The sequence below is a fragment of the Piliocolobus tephrosceles genome, chromosome 12 (genome assembly GCF_002776525.5).
Source record: "Piliocolobus tephrosceles isolate RC106 chromosome 12, ASM277652v3, whole genome shotgun sequence".
In the NCBI taxonomy this organism is placed as follows: Eukaryota; Metazoa; Chordata; class Mammalia; order Primates; family Cercopithecidae; genus Piliocolobus; species Piliocolobus tephrosceles.
In genome coordinates, this window is record NC_045445.1 from 26,478,222 (window position 1) to 26,488,752 (window position 10,531).

The following is a 10,531-nucleotide window of genomic DNA, read 5'->3' on the forward strand; positions in this document are numbered from 1 at the left end:
TGGGTGCAGCACACCAACATGGCACATGTATACATATGTAACAAACCTGCACGTTATGCACATGTACCCTAGAACTTAAATAATAAAAAAAAATAAAATAAAATTGGTCTCTTTATAGAATCCTATCATAGATTTCTATAAATTTTATATTTTATATTTGACTTGGTACCAATCTTTAATCTCCCCCTGGCACCACCAGACTTATTCTTTCTATACATTGAGATGTAGATTTTGCTATATGATTTTTATCTAAGAGTTGTTTCGTTCAATATACAGATTTAGGGCTATTTACTTGATAACTGACGGAGTAATAAAACAGGTCATCAAGAGTTTGCTAGTCTAAGGAAAAACAAGGAGGTTTTAGGAATCTATAATATGTACTTCTATCTGTACGCCTGATACGGCTATGTATTTATGTTTTGTGTACACAATGTTTCATTACTGAAAATATATAAAAGAGATCTAACTAATTGGCTTAAGAAAATAAAAGTGCTTGAATCAAATACTTTATCAGGAAAAAAGAAAAGACTAGTCAAATGCTTTTTCAAGTTTATGTAACTTAAGTAAAATATTTTATAAATAAGCTAGCTTTAAAATTACTTGTAAAGTAATATTAAAAATGTCTTAAGAATTGCTAGCATACATTTTTGTTTGCATTTATTAACAGGAAATTTCATACTTATCCCTGCCAGATAATAAAAGGTGTCAAAATTTGGCACAGGGGTTACAAAACTATAAACCCAGCCCCAAACAAAATATCTTTGTGTAATTTTTATAAATAAGGCATTGATATTGGTTGAATAATAATAGCTACATCTTGAATTTAGTAAGATTACCATAACTTCTAACATTGTGGCTTTTGGTGATTCAGTCCACAGGCAGTAAGGTTTGTTATCCTCTCTGTTTCAAAGTTAAACTATAAATTTCTCCCAAAGTTAATTCAGTCTACACCCAGGACTGAACAAGGACAGCTTGGAGGTTAAAAGCAAGATGGAGTAAGTTATGTCAAATGTTTTTCACTATTTCAGTCATAATTTTGTAATAGAGTTTCAATAACTTCAAATGATGACTACTGCAGTTTTCATAAATAATCTAGGCAAACAATTAAAATGAAATAATGATAAATACTTGTAGACAAGTGTCATAATATATTAAATTAAATACTATATATTTTATTATTTGAGTATTTCCCAATAAAAATATATTTGTAGAAAAACATTCTTTCTAAAAAAAGTGTGTCCTTTTAAAATATAATTCAATGGTTTTTGAAGGTCATGTATAAAACAAGGTAAAAGGTACATGGAAATAAGAGAGATGTAAAGAAAATTATAAAAATAAAGAGGTTCTCTTTTGGTAAGAAATAATATGAAATTATTTAAGGAGAAATAATTTCATATGAGAAAGAATCTCATATGGTAAATTTAGCCCTAGAGTAAAATGACTAGTTGTTTAAGAAAGTGGGATGTTCAGGACATGCCAGAAAGTCCAAGAATTTCATGAACAGTCTGTGTAAGTCACAATAGGAGGATTTATAAACAATGACACAAAAAGTCTTATATGATCAAGTTGTCATATTATTACTAAGTTTTGCTTTGCTTAAGAAGAAAACTGAGATTAATTTTTTTTTTTTTTTTTGAGACAGAGTCTCGCTCTGTCGCCTGGGCTGGAGTGCAGTGGCCGGATCTCAGCTCACTGCAAGCTCCGCCTCCTGGGTTCACACCATTCTCCTGCCTCAGCCTCCCGAGTAGCTGGGACTACAGGCGCCCGCCACCTCGCCCGGCTAGTTTTTTGTATTTTTTAATAGAGACGGGGTTTCACCATGTTAGCCAGGATGGTCTCGATCTCCTGACCTCGTGATCCACCCGTCTCGGCCTCCCAAAGTGCTGGGATTACAGGCTTGAGACACCGCGCCCGGCCTGAGATTAATATTTTTAAATTAAGGTTATTACATTAATGTATCTGTCTGTATGCACTTTTAAAGTACTTATGACTTTGAGTTGCAGGGCTTTGACTTCTGGGTCTAAAAAGGACACCAAGTCCTACTAAATTTTAAACACTGACAGCAATTAAAGCCCAATCTTCAGGCCTGGTAGAAGATGCCATTCAAAATAAACTGCATTCCTGAGACACGGGTCCCCAAATTAAAGCTACTCAACTCCTCAAGGCCCAGGGCCAAAAATTAAAGCTACTGAACCCCTCAAGACCCACTTCATGGAAGCAGTGGTATGTGAAATTGTAAGGACCAATTTTGAGACATAAAATAAGTTCAGTTTCTCTATAAATTAATTATTAATAATGTCAAAAGCACACTGATTCAAGACCAGCATATGGGCCTGATATGTTTTGGCTGTGTCCCCACCCAAATCTCATCTTGAATTTTAGCTCCCATAATTCTCTCATGTTGTGGGAGGGACCCAGTGGAAGATAATTGAACCATGAAGGAGGTTTCCCCGTAGTGTTCTTGTGAATAAATTTCACAAGATCTGATGGTTTTATAAGGAGAAACCCCTTTTGCTTGGCTTTCATTCTTCTCTTGTCTGCTGCCATGTGAGGTGTGAGCTTTACCTTCCAGCTTGATTGTGAGGCCTCCGCAGCCCTGCAGACTTGTGAGTCCATTAAACCTCTTTCTTTTGTAGATTGCCCAGTCTCAGTTATGTCTTTATCAGTAGCATAAAAACAGACTAATACAGGGCCCCTGTGTTAGATTAACAAGGCTTTCTTGAAGCATTAAGTGACTCCTTAATAAAGGTTATAAAGTGTACAAAAGGATTATAAAGGTTATATCTTACGGTCAACATTAAAATAGTATAGATTGTTTATAAAATTTTAAGAAACAAATTTGTTTGGCTTTATGTTGTGTTTATTATGGCTTATTATTTGGAGAATTAAGTCTCCTCTCAAAGAATGAAGGTTTTTGGCCTTTTATTGAAATCCTTGAGTTATGACTTTTTTCAAATGAATGACTTATTTTACAATGACCTGTGGTATCAGGTGTTTTAAACCTTTGTGTATTAGTTCGTTTTCATGCTGCTGATAAAGACATACCCGAGACTCAGTAATTTATGAAGAAAAAGAGGTTTAATGAACTCACAGTTCCATATGGCTGGGGAAGCCTCACCATCATTGCAGAAGGTGAAAGTCATGTCTTACATGGCAGTAGGCAAGAGAGAATGAGAACCAAGTGAAAGGGAAAACCTCTTATAAAATCATAATGTCTCATGAGACTGATTTACTACCATCAGAACAGTATAGGGAAAACTGCCCCCATGATTCAATTATCTCCCACTGGGTCCCTTCCATAACACCTGGGAATTATGGAAGCTACAACTCAAGATGAGATTTGGGTGGGGACACAGCCAAACCATATCACTTTGGTATTTGACAAACTTTCCAAAATCAAATTGTAAATTATGTCTTTTTCTGACCTAATTATTCCTTTAAGATATTAAGTTCCCTAAAGTCCAAAAATGACATAATTTGGTTTATTTGGTATAAAAATTATACAGGAAGAATTGTCAAATATGAAATGTTGTTTAGTTTTCTTTGGGCTGTATTTGTATAAATATGTTATTGGTATATGTTCCAAAATCATGAGAAACTCCTGTAATTCTGATATGACTTAGTGTACATTATCAGTAATAATTATTATTGTTATGTTAAATTATTGTGTGCCACAGAGGTAACACATTTCCTTGTCAGTTGTGTCTTTCACTATGGCTGCCCTAAAACCTTTTATCATTCACAGACAATTGTCTTGCTTTGGTCCTCCTTAGAAGGTGGTTTTGTAATCAACTACGAAACTCTAACAGGTGCTCTTATATACAAGATTCTGGTAGCTTTAGAGATTGTGACATCAGAATAGAATAAAAACTTTCAGGACTCATGGATAGATGAAATGTTCATGAATATCCAGCAGAACAGGAACTAACTACATGGACTGAAATAATAGAAAACTGAAATAATCTTTTTGACTTTTTGCTTAAGAACTTGCTGATGCTTTGTTTTGTTTTTTTTCAGAGTCAAGGAAACTTGTCTTTTGAGCTGTTGACAGCTTTTAACAATTTACTATACTCCTATGAACAAAATTTAGAACATATTTGTTTTATCTCTACTTGATTTCTTCAGAATTTACAAACTATTTGTGAGTATTCTGAACTTATGGCAATACAGTTATTTTTATAAGTGCAATAAGAATCTGTTTTCATTTATAAAGGAAACAATCAGAGAAACTGGTTGCTTTACAAAGGCTTTGACTGGAATGGTGTCCTTTCCTTTAAGGAATCAAACTTAGCTTATGGAGCCAGCAAGAGGCCCTTGAGAAAACTGGCCTCATACTTGTCTACACAGTCCCTGAACAGAGTTCCTGACCTGTGGTAAGTAAAGAATATCACTATGTGACAGACTTAGGAGCCCCAACTTTTATCTTAGGACCTCAAGAGGAGAAGATCACCCAAATCATAGGTATTTGTACTTTAAAAAAAAGTCTTATCTGAGATTCCTTGAATGAAAGAGTTCACCAAAGTCAATGTAAAAGCCTATGTAAAAAAATAATTATTCTGAATGCAGTGTATACAAATAATTAGGCTAAGTATACTAAAGCCCACCACGATATGTATTTAGCAAAAATGGAAAACTGGAGAGAGAGAAATTTTGTTTTAAAAACTATAGTATACTTGTTTTTAGATTCTAGTATTGCCTAATGCTTTTAACATTTTTATTATTTTCTACAGTTTGGACTGAATTCTAATTTTTCTTGGCTACAAGACTTTAAAATATTGTTTTCTTTTTTTTCCTTCTTCACCCACCCATTTTTCCTAATTTACGGCCACTAAAAACTAAGCTGTACTTTCATAAATCCCTGCAAACTGACACTAGACAGCTTACATTTCAGAAGACAATAATTGCAACCTATTTACCTACATAAGCCACTTTCATACCTGGTTACTGATATATGGACTTCAGAGTAATCTGGCCTATATCAATTCTCCAGGATGTTCTTTTGTTTTGTGTTAATTTTCTCCCTTCTTCCACCTACTTTCTTTTCACAGGACATGAACCTTTACGGCCTTCTAAATATAAGCTTTCCTAATAACTCAGGACCTACCTATCTAGGAATAAACTATCCTAGCTGTGAGAGATTAGACAAAATCTGAGACCAGAGACTGATTTTTTAAAATGCTTTCTCTAAAATACTTTTAAAAAGAAAAGGAAGGAGGCTGGGCGCAGTGACTGACACCTGTAATCCCAGCACTTTGGGAGGCTGAGGCTGGTGGATCATGAAGTCAGGAGATTGAGATCATCCTGGCTAACACAGTGAAATCCTGTCTCTACTAAAAATGCAAAAAATTACGCAGACATGGAGGCACATGAGTGTAGTCCCAGCTACTTGGGAGGCTGAGGCAGGAGAATCACTTGAACCTGGGAGGCGGAGATTGCAGTGAGCCGAGATCACGCCACTGCACTCCAGCCTCAGTGACAGAATGAGACTCCATCTCGGGGAAAAAAAAAAAAAGAAAAAGAAAAAGAAAAAAAAAAGAAAAGAAAAAAGAGGAGGAAATGTGAAAGGAAAATATCTTGGGGCCCCCAAATCACTAAGCTAAGAACAAAGTCAACTGATCTGCTTAGGGCAATCCTGCTTCCCATTCTATTCAAAGTCATCATTCTGCTCTTGTGATAAATATATATGTGATTGCCTCCTTTGGAAATGCTAATCAGAAACTCAAAAGAATGCAATCATTTGTCTCTTATCTACCTATGACCTGAAAGCCCTCTCCACACTTCGAGTTGTTCCACTTTTCCAAACTGAACGATTGCTTATCTCACATATTTTGATTGATGTCTCACGTCTCCCTAAAATGTATAAAACCAAACTGTGCTCTGACCACGTTGGGCACATGACATTAGGACCTCCTGAGGCTGTGTCATGGGTGTGTGTCCACAACCTTAGCAAAAGAAACTTTCTAAATTCACTTTCTAAATCTGACCTGTCTCAGATTTTGGGAGTTCACATTGCCTTTACCAATGTTATTTTTTTAAAATATACCTTTGAATTACTGTCAAGATTTTTAGGGAAGATTTACTAATAGTCAACTCTCTCAGCTTTTTTAAAACCTGGGAATATCTTAATTTTTCTGTCATTCTTGGAGGATAGTTTCGCCACATATAGAATATTTGCTTAATTGTTTTTTCTTTCAGCACTTTAAATATATTGTCTTACTGATATTTTTCTTTCTTGGTTTCTGATGAGAAATCATTTCTTAATCTTATCAAGGATCCTAAGCATAGACTTACTTTTCTCTTTCAGTGATTTGACTATACTGTGTGGATTTGAGTTTATCATACCTAGTTTGCTGAGATACTTGGATATTTAGATTTATGTCTTCCGTTACATTTAGAACATTTTCAGCCATTGTTTCTTCAAATATTTTCTTCTCTTCTTTTCCTCTCTCTTCTCCTTCTGAGACTCCAAAAATGCATAGCTAGTATGTATATAGAGTCCCACAGGGCCCTTGGGTTATGTTATTTTTCTTTATTCTTTTTTATTTCTATGTTTCTTACTAGATAATTCCAATTTACTTATCTTTAAGTTTGCTGATTCTTATTTTGAGTGTGCTCAAATCTATCATTGAATGTCTCTAGTGAATTTACTTAAGCTATTGTACTTTTCAGCTCAATAACACCTATTTGGTTCCTTTTTATAATTTCTAATAATGTATTGACATTTGTTACTGTTCATGTGTCTTTTTCCTAATTTTTTGGTTCTATGTCCATGGTTTAACTCTTTGATCATATATAAAACAGATGATTTGATATCTTTATCTAGTAATTCCAGTGTCTTGGTTTGTAAAATATAATTTTATCTAGTATTTTTCCTGTTAGTGAGCCATGTATTTCTGTTTTTGTGTAGGTTTTGTAATCTTTTATTAATAACTAAGTACTTTGAGTATTCTGATGAGGTAATTTGGGAAATCAAATTCTCCTCTTCCCCAACAATTAGTTTTGAGGCTTCAGTAATTCATTTTTATGGTAACCTTTTCAAACTATTTTAGAAAATGCTCTATGGCATGTTGTATGTGGTCACACACATACACACACACTGGGATAATTCAACCTACATGGTTAAATTCTGCTATGGTGTGAATGTGTATCATATACAAAATCCATGTTAAAACTGAATCCATATTGTGGTGGTATTATGAAGTGGGTCCTGTTGGGAAGTGATTAAGTCATGAAAAGTCTTCCCACATTAATGGATTAGTACCTTACAAAAGGATAGGAAGGATATAGCTTAGGCCCCTTTTCTTTCTTCCACACTTCTGCCGTTTGAGAAAACAGTGTTTGTCTCTTTTGTTCTTTTCACCCCCTCCATCATTCAAGATAGAACAATAATTCTCTCACCAGACACAAAATGCTATATATAAATACAGGGAGAGAGAGAACAAAGTTGAATATTAGACATAAATTCAACTATATCAATAAAAGTATTAAATGTGAATGTATTTTTTTGTTTCTTTGTTTTTTACTCTTATTTTAGGTTAAGGGATACATGTTCAGATTTGTTAACTTGGTAAATTGTATGTCATGGGGGTGTGGTGTACAGATTATTTCATCAGTAAAGTGATAAGCATAGTCCCTGACAGGTAGTTTTAATATCCTCACCATATTCCCACCCACCACCCTCAAGTAAGTCCTGGTGTCTGTTGTTCCTTTCTTTGTGTCCACGTGTACTGAACATTTAGTTCCCACTTATAAGTGACAGCCTGTGATATTTGGTTTTATGTTCCTGCACTAGTTCACTTAGGATAATGGCCTCCAGCTCCATTCATATTGCTGCAAAGGACATCTCATTCTTTTTTTTATGGCTGTGTAGTATTTCGTGCCGGATATGTAATAAATTTCTCTATCCAGTTTACTGCTGATGGTCATTTAGGTTGATTCCATGTCTTTGCTTTTGTGAATAGTGCTGCTATCAACATAGGTGTGCATATGTCTTTATGACAGAACAATTTACATTTTGGGAGTTATATACCCAATAATGGGATTGCTGGGATGAATAGAAGTTCTGTTTTAAGCTCTTAGAGAAATTGTCAAGCTGCTTTCTACAATGACTGAACAAATTCACATTCCCACCAGCAGCGTATGTGTTTCATTTTCTCCACAACCTTACTAGCATCTAGTATTTTTTAATAACCATTTTGACTTTTGTGAAATGGCATCTCATTGTGGATTTGATTTCCATTTCAAAAATTATGAGTGACATTGAGCATTTTCTCATCTGGTTGTTAGCCACGTGTATGTCTTCCTTATAAAAGTGTCTGTTCACGTCATTTGCCCACTTTTTAATGGGGTTTTATGTCTTTTCCTTGTATGTTTGTTTAAGTTCCTTATAGATTCTGGATATTAGGCCTTTGTCTGATGTTATTTTTCCCTATTTTGTAGGTTACCTGTTTACTCTGTTGATAGCTTCTTTTGCTGTGCAGAAGCTCTTTAGTTTAATTGTATCCCATTTGTCAATTTTTGCTTTTGTTGCAATTCCATTTGACATTTTTATCATGAAATATTTGGTAGTTCCTATGTCAAAAATGGTATTTCCTAGGTTATCTTCCATGTTTTTTATAGTTTTTGGTTTTATATTTAAGTCTTTAATTCACCTTGAGTTGGCTTTGTTCTCTGGCTCCTTGAGGTTAGGAACCTGCTGCACTGGAGGGACAGAAGTGTTCCTGGTATGTTGGTCACAACACTCCAATGGGTGATATTAACCAAAATGCTTTATCAGAACAGTGGTTGTTGGATCTGTGGGTCATTCAGGTGAGTCAGCAGCCACATCAGTGCAGTGGGTTGCATGCTCATTAGGTAGGACTGGAGTGGGGCTGCAGCATTCCTGTGTGTGATTACATTGGTAGTGGTGGTGGCAGTGGAGGCAGGGTCCTGGTGGGGGTCACCAACCTCCATGGATGCCTTCATACTGGCAATGGCAGTGACATATGTGTGGGGGTGGGGGAGGGGGATAGGTTTGTCTGCCTCTTTACACATCTTTGTGCTGGTGATGGCTGTGCAGCCAGATGCCCGTGTATCAGCATCATAGGGGGTGATTGGGTGTGTTCACACAGATAGCAGTGTCATGAAATGTAAGTATATGAAACTGATCAATGTAAAGAAAGATTGTCACAATGAAAAAAACAAAATGCAATTATATACTTTCTAGAGAAGACACAGGTTATATTTTAAGAATGAAATGGGTTGAAAGCAAAGAAATAAAAATATATGTCATGCCAACAGCAACAATAAGAATGATGGTGAGGCTATAAAAATAAAAGTAAACAATAGACTGTAAAAAAAAGTGTTGCTAAAAATAAAAATGTACCAAAATCAGTTTTTATATATGCCAAGATAGAACAATTAGAAAAAGAAATAAAATAATTAATCCCATTTACTATAGCAACAAATAAAATTAAATAACTGAGAAATAAAAAAATGTACAGTGAGAAATATAAAACACTAATGAAAGAAATTGGAGAGGACACAAAAGATGCTCCATGTTCATGGATTAGAAGAATCAATATTGTCAAAATGTTCATACTACCAAAAGCCATCTACAAATTCAATGTAATCTCCATCAAAATACCAATGACATTCTTTAAATAAATAGAAAAAACAATGCTAATATTATTAGAAACCACCAAAGACCCGGAATAGCTAAAGCTATCATGAGCCAAAAAAAAAAAAAAAAAAAAATTAAAAAAAGCTAAGACTGGAGCAATCACATTACCTGACTTCAAATTATATACAGAGCTGTAGTGACCAAAACAGCATGATTATAGCATAAAAACAGCCACATAGATCAATGAAACAGAATAGAGAACCCAGAAAGAAATCCATATGCCTATAGTAAACTCATTTTTTACAAAGGTGCCAACAACATACATTGGTGAAAAGACAGTGCCTTCAATAAATGCTGCCGAAAAAACTGGTTATCCATAGGCAGAAAAATAAAACTAGACCCCATCTCTCACCATATACAAAACTCAAATCAAAATGCATTAAAAACTTAAATCTGACACCTCACACTGTGAAACTATTGCAATAAAACATTTGTGAAATTCTCCAGGACATTTTTCTGGGCAAAAATTTTCTGAGTAATGCCCTGTAAGCATAGGCAGCTAAAGCATAAATGGACAAATGGAATTACATCAATTAAGAAGCTTCTTCACAGCAAAGGAACCTACCAAAAAATGAAGATGCAACCCACAGAATGAAAGAAAATATTTGAAAACTACCCATCTGACAATAGCCATGATATATAAGGATTTCAAACAACTCTATAGGAAAAAAAACTAATAATCTGTTTTTAAATGGGCAAATTATTTGAATAGGCATTTCTCAAAAGAAGATATACAAATGGCAAACAGGCATATGCAAAGGTGTTTATTGATTATCAGACAAAGGAAAATCAAAACTTCAATGAGGTATCATCTCACCCAAGTTAAAATGGCTTTTATCCAAAAGACAGGCCACAACTAATGCTGGAGAG